Source organism: Oryx dammah, unplaced genomic scaffold, assembly GCF_014754425.2.
Source record: "Oryx dammah isolate SB20612 unplaced genomic scaffold, SCBI_Odam_1.1 HiC_scaffold_4, whole genome shotgun sequence".
Taxonomy (NCBI): domain Eukaryota; kingdom Metazoa; phylum Chordata; class Mammalia; order Artiodactyla; family Bovidae; genus Oryx; species Oryx dammah.
This window is the reverse complement of record NW_024070188.1, coordinates 31259787-31274294: the sequence shown is the minus strand read 5'-3', so window position 1 is coordinate 31274294 and position 14508 is coordinate 31259787. Positions and strand designations below refer to the sequence as shown.

At 45.4% G+C, this 14508-nt stretch overlaps 1 protein-coding gene and 1 pseudogene across 1 annotated transcript in view; both read right to left on the bottom strand.

Moving 5' to 3' along the window:
* Positions 1 to 14508, bottom strand: part of ATG5 (autophagy related 5) — a 171559-nt gene that overhangs the window by 19970 nt on the left and 137081 nt on the right. The window lies entirely within an intron of this gene.
* Positions 5093 to 7652, bottom strand: LOC120862883 (annotated as a pseudogene).

Genomic DNA, 14508 nt, shown 5'->3' with positions numbered 1-14508 from the left:
GGCTCTTGCATTGGCAGACAGTTTCTTTATCACTTAAGCTACCTGGGAGTTGACTGGGATAGTTAATATAATGGTCATAAACTAAAGAATTAAATGTTTTTCCAATAATTTGGACACTGCATGGGAACCACCTTTCCTCATGTTTACCTTGCCCTATTGTTGCCTGAGTATTATAAAATTTATATGAACTTAAAACCCCCAAATATCACTTGTACAATAATTCAAAATAGCCTCATTTGATCTCTCCTACTCATTATATCTAATAATTGATAAATTCAGCATAGAATAAACAAAATACAACTACAAAGCCAGTTATTTTCTAAGGAAGATATTTTTTAGTGCCGTTGTCAAAAGAATAACCTTCCTTATTCTAGCATCTTAGTTGTTAGTGACAACTAATTCAAATTGGTTTGGATGGAGAATTCCAGGGATGGCTTCAGGTATGGTGGGATTCCTATAAGCAAACAGGATCACTGGCACCTGAGTTTCTCCATCTCAGCTTGGCCCAGGGCTCCTCTGTGGGGGCAAATGTTGCCACTTGGATTCAGGCTGACTTCTCCCAGTGGAGCAGTCCTGCACATAAAGTCCCTTCCTTACTGATAACACAGGCAAAAAACCTGGGACTGACCACAGTTGGCCCACTGACCCGCCTGACCCTCTCTGAGATCACTGTGATAGGACGGCATGTCGCTGTTGTCTAGGTCTAGGTTACATGCTCACTCAAAGAGCCAGGGCATTGGGTGGCCCATCACATACCACTGGGGTTAAGGATGTGGGAGAAGTGGTTCCCCAAAAGAGAACCGGGGCACTGTCTGCAAAAGAGGAAAGGATGTAAGGAAGTTGAAAGCAACAGGTCTCAGGAAGTCCCTGGCAGTCCAGTGGTTAGGACTCTGCTCTCGCTGCCGAGGGCCCAAGTTCAATACCTGGTGGGAGAACTAAGATCCCACAAGCCATGCAGCGCAGTGCCCCACCCCCCACCCCCACCCATCTTCCAAAAAGCAGCAGATCTCTACTACCTCCTGTGTAGAAATTTAAAAGTCTACATTTTCCCATACATAGTAACAGAATATTGTTCTAGATGCTATATCCATTCTCACTCATAAAACCCTGGCTGCGACCTCCAATACTATTGCTAAGGGACACCACCACCTGGAGGAACTTAAAAGCAAATGGGCTTCGCCTACTAGTTCAAGTGTCTGCTCACATCCTGTTTATTCAGGATGCTTAAGGTCATGGACTTCAGGACCACACTCTAGAGTTGGGACAGGGAGCCAGTGCTGACAAGAAGGCAGATAGCCTGCCAAGCCAACAAATGCCTCCTTGCCAAAGAGAGCTGGCAAATAATGTAGGCCTGGTGCATCTTGATTTTAATATAACATTGGATAAAATGTTTTCCAGTTGGCTTCTGGATCATTTGGATTTTCATGTGGAATACAGATAACTTTTGTGATCAAAAAGAAACTCCCCAAATCTATAGACCATAAAGATGAAGGCAAGTGGGTAGGATGGGAACAAGACAGCTAAAGTGGTGTGGGGCTAGGTGAATTCCCCAGGTCTGCACCCAGAACATGTTACTTATGTGCTAATATTGAACGTTAAATTGACAGTGTCTGAAAGATGTCCTCCTGTGGCTGAGCTCACGTAACCTGGACATCCCACATTCTCCTGCCCTTGCGGGCCACCCTCCCCTGAATAACCCATGTCAGAAAACCCAGCTGTGTTCCCAGTCCACCTCTTGCCTTCGGAGGACTCCCGAGGAGTATGTCCTGGTCCCCAGATTCATCTGGTCATTTCTTATTGTCTCTCACTCTTGGTCAGCACTAGCTGCCTCTGTTCCTCCTAAGGACCCTCAAGGTTCTCTGGAACACAGTGAAAACAACAGCTTAACAGCATCGACTGAGAACTCCGGGCTAACACGAAGGAATTACAGAGCAGAAGAAGAAACTTCAAGTGGGTATCAGCTGCCCCATATGGCACTGGCCTTCCTCATCATCACTACCTTTCCCAGCCTCCTCTCACTAAAGCACTGCTCCGCCGCACCTGACCAGGATAGATCATCTCTCCTGGAAGGTTGTCCCATAACATCTAGCCCTATACCTGATATCTTTTTTAAAAAAGGAAATAATCATCCAAGTGTTCCTTCCAGAACAAAGGACAAATTGACTCCAAGAGCTACTTTCTTTCTTTCCTAGAAGGCAAAAGTCAATCACAAAACCAAAATGAAAATGTCTTTGTTTCAGCCATTTCAGGGTCCAGACTCAACCTTCAGTAACAGAAAAACAATGGCAAATTTGAAAATAGAGGTTTTGGTCCCTGCCATGTTGGGTTTAAGACCAAGAAAGCATACTTGTCAAATCTGTGGAGAGCCAAACATGGAAAGGACTGCCTCTGTCCCAGAGGACAGAATAAAGATCTTGACAGATCATGATGAACTAAGTCAAAGACGACACACCATGTCTCTAAGCTGAAGAGATGAATGGCTTGAGGAGAGACTGGGATAGACTGGGTTAATTTCAGCTTGAGTCGCTAAGTTGTGTCTGACTCTTTGCGATCCCATGGACTGTAGCCCTCCAGGCTCATCTGTCCATGGGGTTTCCTGGGCAAGAATACTGGATTGGGTTGCCATTTCCTTCTCCAGGGGATCTTCCTGACCCAGGGATCAAACCCGCATCTCCTGCACTGGTAGGCAAATCTTTTACCACTGAGTCACCGGTGAAGCCCACCCTCAGTGTGGGACGGAACAGAGAACCATGGGGCATAAGGGATCCCAGCTTAGTACACGCCAACCGCGTGGTCTATTACTAGTAAGTGGCACTAGCACAAGACATGCTGTGGCAGAGAGGACAGGCGTGATCAGATCAGGCCACATCTGAGGGGCATCAGTATCTGTCCAAAGGAGGGTGCTCAGCAGACGAGGGTTTATAGATCCTGCCACGCAAGCTCTCAGGGTGCTTAACCTGGAGCCGAGAACTTGGGTTGAGGGGTAGAGATGACACATGGGAGTTGTGTCAGATCTTTAAAGGACTTAAAACTTGCTCTGTGTTGACCCAGTTGAGTGCAGTTAGAAGCAGCTGCTGAAAGTTACAGGGATGAAGGCTTTCGCTCAAGAGCTCAATATTAAGAACTTGATTATACTTAGAGGGGCTGCTTGGATCCCATGGCTGGAGGCAGAGACTGCGTGATCCCCCTGGAGGTTGCCTTAGTGGGACTTCTGCCTGCACAGGAGGTGGCACAGATGATCTCAAAGTCTCTTCCTGCATCAGAAGAATAACCCCAAGAGGAAGAAAGACAAAAAGGCGTGCTCCAGGCCCTCTCAGGTCACGCACAGGAAGCACAGTGCTAGGGCAGAGATACTTCTGGGGGCTGATGAAACTTTTAATTTTTTTCTGACATTCAAAAAAAACCCAAATGTTTAGGGCCCACAGAAATCAATTAAATTTAGTCTAAAAGAGGAAAAAATGTAGAAGAATTTAAAGTTACATTTTAAATATTTAAATATTGATATTATTATGATGGGAGGGGCTGACAAAGGCCCCGGTGCCCAGGGCCCTTGGAGGTCACAACGTGGCCTGGGCCCCTGGTATGAGGCCCCAGCTCCCTCCAGAGGTCCCCTTTTGGCACAGGCCTCTCCAGCTGTATGTTGTTACTTATAGCCCAACTCCTGACCTACCCACCATTCTGTGGATCTGGGGATGATCTCTGCTGTTTAAACAAAGAAGGACATTCTCCGTGTCAGAGGCAACCACTTGGTCCCAGAAAACTAAAAGCAAACAGAAGATGGGTCTTAACCACACACATCTTTGCTTCTCTTCCTCCAAAACACTGAACAACAACCAGCTGCCAAATGTAGTGTTGACGAATTGGGAACACAGAGCTGTGTTAAGTCCTCTCCCTGGCCCACCTCTACTGTCCAGGCAGGAGGAAGTTGGGGGCTTAGCACTGGCCCTATGGACTTGCTTCCCCCGCAGAGGGGACTCCATGATATCACATGCCCTGAGGCACACATATGTTCTCATTTTGCCACACTGAGAATATTGGAAATGATGGTCCCAGGCTGCAGGACTGGACTAGAAGTAAAGTGATGTCTCAATACTCTGTGTGGAACTAGCACAGAAAAAAAAAATGCTGTGCACTTATCTACCTTCCCCTGCCCTGTAGCATTTTCCTCTATCCAAATGTATGTCTTTCCCAGTGCTCTTTAACTGCGGTTTTTTTAAACTGTAGTAAAATACACATAATATTTAACAACAAAAGTCCATATGGTCAAAGCTAGGGTTTTTCCAGTAGTCATGTATAGATGTGAGAGTTGGACCATAAAGAAGGCTGAGTGCCAAAGAATGGATCCTTTGGAACTGTGGTGTTGGAGAAGACTCTTGAGAGTCCCGTGGACAGCAAGGCGATCAAACTAGTCAATCCTAAAGGAAATCAACTCTGAATATTCATTGGAAGGACTGATGTTGAAGCTGAAGCTCCAATACTTTGGCCACCTGATGTGAAGAGCTGACTCACTGGAAAATATCCTGATGCTGGGAAAGATGGAGGGCAGGAGGAGATGGTTGGATAGCATCACCGACTCAATGGACATGAGTTTGAGCAAACTCCGGCAGATGGTGAAGGACAGGGAAGCCTGGCATGCTGCAGTCCACGGGGTCACGAAGAGTTGGACATGACTGAGCCACTGAACAACAATTTATCATCTTAAGATTTGTTAAGTGTACAATTCAGTGGTACTAAAAGTATTTATAATGTGTAACCACCATGCTATCTACGCCCAAACCTTTTCATCATCCCTAACATACATTCTGGATATTATTCTGTATCCATCGAATAATAACTTCCTCTTCCCCATTCTCCCAGCCCTTGGTAACCACCATTCTATTTTCTGTCTATGAATCTGCCCATGCCAGTTATCTTGCATAAATGGCATCATACAATATTTATCCTTCTGTGTCTAACTCACTTCACTAAGCGTAACGTTTTCAGGGTTCATCCACATGTAGCATGTGTCAGAATTTCATTCCTTTTCATGGCTGAATAATATTCCATTCTCTGGATGTACCATATCTCTTTATCCATTCATCTGTTCATGGACACTGGGGTTGTTTCCACTTTTTGGCTATTGTGGGTAATGATGCTGTGTGTACGGGTGTGCAAGTATCTGTTCAAGTCCCTGCTCTCAATTCTGTGGAATATATGCCAGGAATAGAATTGCTGGGCCATATGGTAGTTCTATGTCTAACCTTGTAAGAAACTGTCGGTTTGTCATCGTGGTTTTATTTTTCAAAAGTAAGATCTTTTATCTGTCATCATTAAAGGACTGCATTTTAAACCTTCTTGGACCTGTTCAACTTTGGCACCTGTCTCATGCCCAGTCACTTTCCCAGAACTACTACCTTCACCATGTAACTCCATGAGTTCTCCCCAATTCAAACTTGGTATTCTTCAGCATTTTTACTTTTCTAAAGAAGACATCATGGAGTAGATAAATAGACTGGCAAGTCTTTTCTATGTTTTTTCCAATGCTGTTGGAATCAATTTACTGACCACCTCTTTGAAGTCATTTGCACCTCTCAGGTTGTGATTTCCATCACCTTCGTGCACATCTGATGCACCCACTGGTACTGGGCATAAGTGGTCTTCCAAATCTGACTGTTGCATTTTTTAGTAAAACCGACACAGAACAGATGAAGCAAGTAACCACTGGTAGGTAGTCTTGACATCAATGTGAGCTTCAATCATGGTCTGACATTTTTTGACCACGGAGCACATTTTGTCGTGGGTAAGATCCATGTCATGGAAATTAATCAGGCAGTTTTTTTCCCTGAACATCCTCAGTAATTGGCTTGAATTTCCTAAATGCAACTTCATCATTCTGCAGATCAGCAAGACTCACTTCAAAAATATAACCCTTGAGGCCATCAGATGTGATTTTAATTACTTGAGTTCCAGGGCCAATGTTTTCCCAGTATTTCTTATATTGAACATAGCTGGTGCTTTCACATCATACTAATCTTTCTTAAAAAATGGGTCAACCATTTTCTTCTTGGCTCCCTTTTTGCCTCCTTTCGTATGGTGCTTGTTCTTGACAACTGCCATGGTGCCCCTAAGAGAGCCAAAAGGGTAGAAGTACAACTCAGGTGGGAACTTAGGCCCTGTAATCATGTTTTGATGGGAATGCTCACAGGTAGGTAGCTTTCTTGGGTAGAGATGGTTGGGACATTTGACCTGGGAATAGAGGTGAATAATTGCCTTGACATCCAGGACAAAGGACCCAAGAAAAGCCTGGCTATACCTTATGCACTCTCTGGGCCACAGTGCTGACAGGCCAACCCAGATACTTTCCTTGTGAGGGTGGTTGTCACATGGATAGAAACTGGAAAACCATTTTACAAATGGAATTACTCACCACTGCCCCACGATCAGGCAAACACAATACCACTGGCCATTACCCAGGACAGAGAAATGGTCTCCTTAGAATTTTGTATAAGGGCATTCATTTATATATATATATATATTTAAATTATAAAATATATGAACATAAAAAGAGTAGATAAGCACATATTAAATCATAACAAAATTATTGCCATCACATCTACCACTCAGCTTAACAAATAACATTACTGACACTTTTGAAGTTCTGCGTTTATCTGTTCCCAAGCACATTTTCATTCTCCACCTCACAGGTGACCTGAATTTAGTCTATAATTTTCTTTTCTTTCTTTATAGTTTACCATAAACACATAGAAGACTACATTATAATACACGGTCCAATTTTGCATGTTTCTGAACCTCACATAAGTAAAAACATCTGGATTTATTTTTCTGTGACGTGCTTTTTTCATGCATCATTATACTTTCAAGACTCTTCCATATTGAAATGTGTAGCTGTAGCTCATTAATTTTCACCGCTGTGTTGTGGGCTCCATTTTATGCCCATCCTTAATGTATTTATCTATTCAACTGGAGGGATGGGCCATTTTGGTTATTTCCTAAGAGCTCATTCTAATCAGGGTTTTTATGCTCACAGTAATTAGCACTAAAAGATTTTAATTGTCTTCCTACATGTGTAGGTTTTCCTCTAGATGGTTTAAGTATGAGGGAAACAGGTACAATGGCCCTTTTTTGTTGTTGCTGGATTAATAAATGTTGAGTGGTCCTACCTCATCACCCCACACTTTTTCTGAGCACTGGCTCTCTCTGAACCAGCAGCCATATTTATAACCACGACCCCATCAGAGCTGACTGGGCCAAAGGTAGATACTTCTCTCAAGCTGGGCCAATCAGATGCTCTTTCTTCTGTTACCAGAAGAGACTGGTCTTTGTTCCTTTGCTGGTTAGCCCTGTGAAAGTGGAAATCTGGGAGCTTGGATCAGCTCTGCTTTCCCCTGCACATGGAGGGGAAGGGGTAGGACAAGGGGGAGGGTTAAGGTATAAATGAGAGGACTGAAGAGGATGGACAGTGTTTTTAAGGAGAGACTGTGAGGTGGACTGAGAGACCTAAAGCCTGGTGGCCTCAGCCTCAGCACTTGCAGAGACTTGGCCCTTGGGTCCCTTGAGGTTCTCTGCTGTGTCTTTACAATAAATTGATCTTTTTGACTTAAATTAGTTTCAGTTGTTTTCTATTACTTGTAATCAAAGACCTCTACTTTTCTATTCAATTTGCTTCTTCCTAGCCATTCAAAGGAACGGCAGGGCTGTCATGGACCCCTATGAACCCGAGTGAGTTAAATTCTTTCCTTGCCTAACAAGAGATAGGAAATTCTCCACTTCCAGAGTCAGTCGGCTTCAGGGAGCTTAACAATGGAGTGGATAGTTAGCTGCTTGCTAGTTTTATGTCAACAAGGTATAAAGGAGCTATGATAGTTTTATCTCGAGTTATTTTGACCAGCTCTTAGAAATGACTGAAGAATCTTGCTCTTAACTTCCTAAAAACAGGTGCTTGATAAACATACCCCACCCTTCCCCCATTATCCTCAGGTGCTTAGGAGGGTAACCTCGAATAAATGAAATTCTACAGATAATCCCCAAACCTTATCTAAACTCTTATCTTGGCCAATAGCTTCCTCTTCTGCCTTTTAGCGGAGCTGTTGACAAGAAGCAAATGGACTGTGACAAGCTGGAGTTTTTATCTTTTTATTTCCCTCGAACGCCTCCAGTGGAGCTGTTGAAGAACAATGACAAGGACGAAGAGACCGGTGGCAGGTGGGCAAAGAGAAGCAATAAAGCCTGGATGGTTTGCGCACTGGCAAGCCCAGGAGTTGTCTTAAATGGGCTGGGGGGAACATAGATCAGTGAGGAGGAGGAAGAGAAGCGGCGGGAAGGGGAGCAGGCTCATGCGGAGGGGAGGGGGACTCCACTCCATGTTTCACAAAACACCTATCCCAAGTTGGCACAGTTGCACTTACAAGACAACGCACTCCCAACAGAGTCTTCAGTGAGATTTCGAAGATGTGGGCCTCGCTGAATGGAAGGGAAGCTCACTTGCCTCCCAAGCTTGGTTTTGCTTAAAATCTTCAGTCTTCTTCTGTAAATCTTCTTTTAGGTACAGCCCCTAAAAAGGCACCGAATTTTCACTCTAGCCTCTGCCACGTGGTGAAGCCAAGGGCGCACACCCCACGTCTCACTCTAGAGGTAGCCATTAGGCTTTGATGTGTAATTTGAGGCAAGCGATCTTCTGCCGCCCCTTTCTTTTTTCACTGAAAACCACTGTACGGCCACAAAGCTCAAGTTCAGAGAGGGGAGGATGACTCCTCAGCAGCGCCATCTTAGAACTGAGGGGAAGAGACTGTCGCTTAAACCTCAGCTCATTGAATCAGATCAGCCTTTGCTGTGATGTTTCAACTGTAACATTTCAAACTTGCTCTCGGCAGCTGTTAGGTACTCCTTGCTGAGACCTTGAATTTGGAGGGCATTACCAGCACAGAAGCTCACCAGCAGAGGAGGACAATGGTGTTTCATTATTCATGGAAACATGCTGCTCGTGTGCTTCGGTCTGAGCTTTTGATGAACAGAAAATGCTCTGAACTTATTTTCCTTTTTGTGAAATCCTGACACAGCACTTCTGGTTTCAAAGGAAGCTGTATAAAAAAGACCAATAGAAAACCCCACAAAATGGGACCACCTTAAAATCAAGTTTACTGGTTAAATGGGATTAAACTAGAGTCGTGTTTTAAAAAAGAATAAACCAGAAAAAAAAAACCACCAAGTCTTTGCTGCATGGTGCCCACTTCTATCTAAACAGCTCTGAAGTCCAGATGCACGCTGTCACTGGGGCATCTCTGGAGAGAGCGTGGGAAGTTAAAAGTCAGTGTTTTTGATTAATTAATAATCATCCTCAGCTGTGTTGGCAAATGATAAAAACAAATTGTCTGCCTTTAAAGTAAGGGTGGAAGATGTGTGCTTACCCAGAACCGAGGGGGAAGGAGGAAGAGCCCTGTTGGCCTAGTCGTCCCTTGGCTGGTCTGGTGGTGGCTGAACAAAAGCGAAGCTGTGTGTCTCTTAGCCGGTGTGCTCATGAAAACAATCACAGCTCGGGTGGTCAGTCAGGGAGGTGAGTGAAGGAAGCCAGTGTCTAAGGGCTCCCCAGTTGTCTTCTAGAAAAACCCAACTGAGCATTTGCAGGAATAACTATTTCTCCATGTTTGTCATTGTGGGGTTCAAGTCAGCCGGCTCCAGCTGACTGTGTGTATGTGTGTGTGTGTGGTGGGTGGATGTGTGGGTGAGGGTGGGGGTGCGTATGTACTGGGATGAGATGAAGTTTCATTGGTAGTTAGAGGAGAGACGCAAAGACCCCTCTCCTTTTAAATCTGTCACCTACAAGTTAAACAGTGACCCCACGTCATTTTTTCTCGAAGGCTCTGTGGCTGCAGCTGGGTGCCATCTTCCTCCCTCCTGAGCCTGTAGTTCTTCAGCCACGCTTCTCTTACAGGACTTAACATTTGCCTCTTGGTAACACAGTCATATTTCCTCAAATGTCGTGATGTTTGCCTCTGGGGCAGCACCTGGAACAGATTATTGGCTACAGGAGACATACAGCACATCTTAAATATGGGAATGAGTGGAGGAAGGTGGGACTGATGGATGGACCCACGGGATGCTATGTTTATTTTGTGGCTCCACTGGTGGAATTTTTATCTTCTCCCATGACTAGGACATTCTCTCCTTCCTCTGTCCCAACGATGCAGGCTCTGATTAACTTTTACCTTTTCTTCTCCCACAGTCTGCAAACAATCCTCATTTCCTACCCGCCTCTACTTTAATCCATCCTACATACTCAGTTAGCCTTGATTCTACCCGCCCCAGCCTCTAAACTTTCTATGGCCCCCAATTTCTCACCAAGTTGCCCAAACACACTACTCCCAATGATTCAAGAGCCTTCACACACCATGGACCCAGAATACTGTTTCATTTCTAAATCACCTGATGTGTCAAATGTCAGACATACTATTTCTTTAAAAATCTACTCAATTTCCTACTTTCATTCCTAAAGTAAAAACCCCACTCAGCTTTCAGGGTTCAGCTCCGATGTCACTTCCTCTAAGAAGTTTTTGATTTCAAGTACTGGATATAACTTCCCTTGTCTTGATCTACTTTGTATTATACTCTTTATCTGTTTGTTACTAGATTAGAAGCCCCCGAGGGCAGAAAGGCCAAGTTCATCGTTCTCTTGCAGCTGGCAGCAGAGTGCTGGAAACCAAGAATCCCTCTTTTAAATCTGTCACCTGTTGCTGAATTATATTCAGGGAGAACCAGGCGGCCAGGCTCTTGTGCTGGGAGTCTGCAATCTAAGACTGACAGTCAACAAAGTGTGGCTGCAGCTGCTGACCTGAGATGCAGGTGCCAGGATAAATGTGGAGAATCCACAGCTCCAACACAATTCAGTATTCACTTATATTGGTTTTCTACAGCATCACAAAAATAATTACCAATTTACCTCTTTGAACAATACCCATTTATGAGTTCACAGTTAAGTTCTATAAATCAGAAGGCTGGTACAGCACGCCTGGGCTCTAGACACAGGGTGACACCATGTTGAAATCAAGGTGTTGACCCTGCTGAGCTCTTGCCTGGAGGTTCTGGGAAAATGGGGCACTTTTAGCGCTTTCTTGTTGGTGCTAGAATTTGGTCACAGGACTGAGGTCCCTGTTATGATTAAGTCAGGGCCACTGGGATAATAATCTCCCTTAAGGTCAGCGAAAGTTGCTCAGTCGTGTCCAACTCTTTGCGACCCCATGGACTCTACAGTCCATGGAATTCTGCAGCCCAGAATACTGGAGTGGGTAGGCTTTCCCTTCTCCAGGGAATCTTCCCAACCCAGGGATTGAACCCAGGTCTCCTGCATTGCAGGCAGATTCTTTACCAGCTAAGCCACAAGGGAAGCTGCCCTTAAAGTCAGCTGTGCTATAAAACATAACCTAATCATGAGAGTAAAATCCAATATATTCAAATGGTGTGCACACAAGAGGGGAGACAGGAAATCCTTGGGTAGTTTTAGAATCTGGCCTATCACATTACCTTAAATGCAAATTTGAGCAATTAGTGAGAGTTGGGGCCAAAGTTTGGAGGCAAATGGCAGCTGGAGAGACCACAGTGTATCTTCTGGGGGTACAAGAGGACATCGTAGAGAAGGGAACACGAGCCCTCGAAGAGCTGGGAGGGGCCTTGAACTCCTGAAAGAGCCCTGAAGATGCAGGAAGAGGAGGGCTTTCCAGGCAGAGGAGACAAGGAAGAGGGTGCAGGGAGTGCCCCAAGAAACCAGAGAGACCAGTGTGGGCAGCCAAAGCCGTCAGGGAAGGAAATGAGGCTGGGAACCCCAGGTCGGGGCTGCATTTCTGAGCCACTCTGTGTGGATAAGTTGCTGGCACAGCCAAGGCCAAGGGCACAGGGACCACCTGGTGGATGTGCTGGAGTGAGTGAGGAGGCCAACTGGGACGAGTGTGTAAGACGCCAGCTGGAGCTAGACACCCCACAAGACGGCCAAGGGGAGGCGGGAAGGGAGGCTAGGGAAGGCAGGGCCTCCGGCTGTTGAGCAAACCTCAGGAGAACTGAGGGCGTTAGGGCAGGAATCACAGAATGAGGTCTCAAAGAACTCTTGCTATGGATGAAGCAGGAAATGTCTTGAATGCACAGAAGCAGAGCCAAATGCTGGCTCAGGAGGCCAAGAGTCTGTGTCCTGGGCCCAGTCTTCTGCTGACTCAGCCTGTGGCAGTGGGTGTCTTACTTGCTCTTTCAATACCTTTGTTTCCTGATCTATAAAGTGGAGACTAACAACAGCCCTGTGCTGTTCACTCTCATTAGTGCATAGAGATCACTTTCCTGGCACTGGCCACCAGGAATGTGCCTTTCCCATTCCAGGCCTCTGCATTCAGCCTCTGCTCATGAATTGAAGGGACGATTCTGTGCTGGGAGAGCACAGCACAGGTGTAGCTTGGCTGGGTACATCCACCCCTGGGTCAGGTTGGTTCAGGGCACCTCCAGACTGGGTCCTGAGCCCAAGGAGTTATTGCTGCGTAGTCTCTAAATCGTGTCTGACTCTTTTGTGATCCCATGGACTGTATCCCGCTAGGCTCCTCTGTCCATGGGATTTCACAGGCAAGAATACTGGAGTGGGTTGCCATTTCTTTCTCAGGGGTATCTTCCTGACCTGGGGATTGAAGCCGCATCGCCTGCACTGGCAGGTGGATTCTTTGCTACAGAGCCATCAGGGAAGGCAGAGAAGATTTACTTCAAATCCAGTTTAAATCAGATGGCCAGTCTTGCTTAGGAGACTTGCTTTAAGTTGTATAATCATCTCTTGTTAGATTCCTTTTTAGGGGAATTCTCCCCTTCTAGAGATTCCAGGGCAGAGAAGTCTGTATAAGTCTCATTTAAATCACCACTCTCTTTTTTTGTTGTTGCAGTTCTTTATCTTTTTTTTTTCTCTTCATTTTCAATTGATTATTTATTTTTTCTGGACAATGGGTTAGTCTTCCTGAGCTTTTCATATTCTAGGTAAGTTATTTATTTATTTTTATTTTTAATTTTTTAATTTATTTATTTTAATTGGGGGCTAATTACTTTACAATAGTGTATTGGTTTTGCCATACAGCAACATGAATCCACCATGGGTGTACACGTGTTCCCCATCCTGAACTCCCCTCCCTCCTCCCTCCCCGTACCATCCCTCTGGGTCATCCCAGTGCACTAGCCCCGAGCATCCTATATCATGCATGGAACCTGGACTGGTGATTCATTTCACATATGATATTATACATGTTTCAATGCCATTCTCCCAAATCATCCCACCCTTACCCTCTCCCACAGAGTCCAAAAGACTGTTCTATACATCTGTGTCTCTTTTGCTGTCTCACATGCAGAGTTATCATTACTATCTTTTTAAATTCCATATATATGTGTTAGTATACTGTATTGGTGTTTTTCTTTCTGGCTTACTTCACTCTGTAGAATAGGCTCCAGTTTCATCTACCTCATTAGAACTGACTCAAATGTATTCTTTTAAATAGCTGAGTCCATTGTGTATGTGTACCACAACTTTCTTACCATTTGTCTGCTGATGGACATCTAGGTTGCTTCCATGTCCTGGCTATTGTAAACAGTGCTGCGATGAACACTGGGGTACACGTGTCTCTTTCAATTCTGGTTTCCTCACCACTCACTTTCAAACTCTGTCATTCTCTCTGTCAGGTGAAGCCCAAATGTCACTGTTGAAAATTCTGTCCAACTGTGAGGCTACTAAGAAGTCTTTGAAACAAGAATCAAGCACTCTGTATACCCCATAGACATACTCTGGGTGGTAGGAGAGATGGCAGGGGGCATCCATGGGCAAAGTCCATTCCTACAATGGGTACAGATCAAGTCTTAAAACACTCAGGACAACAGCAGGCAGTCATTGACATGTTTTAGAATTTTCTGGCCCCCGAAAAAGTGCTTTGAAAGAGCTAGGCTGCCTTTTCAAGGACTTTGAAAAGCAGGCAGGGGTTTGAACTGAGGAGAAACCCAAAGTGAAAGGGTTCGTCCACAGCTGCCACTTCCCACGAGAAACCAGGACAAACCTCAGCAGAAGAGCGAGGCCACTGAGGCTGCCTGACTACGCACCCATCGCCGAGAGCAGGCAAATCCACGGGGTGGCCTGGGGGGAGGGGGCGCTCCTGCCCACTGGGTACATCAGGGGCTCCTTCAGTCCAGGGCAGGGAGATCCTCCTGGGACACACATGTCTTGTGGTCTGAAGGTCTCCAACGCTGACAAGTGTCCCCTCAGCACTGGGTCTTCTTCATGTGGAGTCCCGGTCAAGTCAGGCAGTTGGGCAGTCGGGTCCCAACATGAGACTGCTCGCTGTGTCGCACCCCCAACCCCGACTCTTAGGACAGACCCAGGCCTGCGGGTTATCCTCAGAAATAGGGGTTGGTCTGGATCAGGTCCAGAATTATCTGGAGTTTTCAGGTAGATAGATGTTTTGATCCAGTCTCCTGTAGAGTCTTGAGGAATCTTTGGTGACAACCATAGATTAG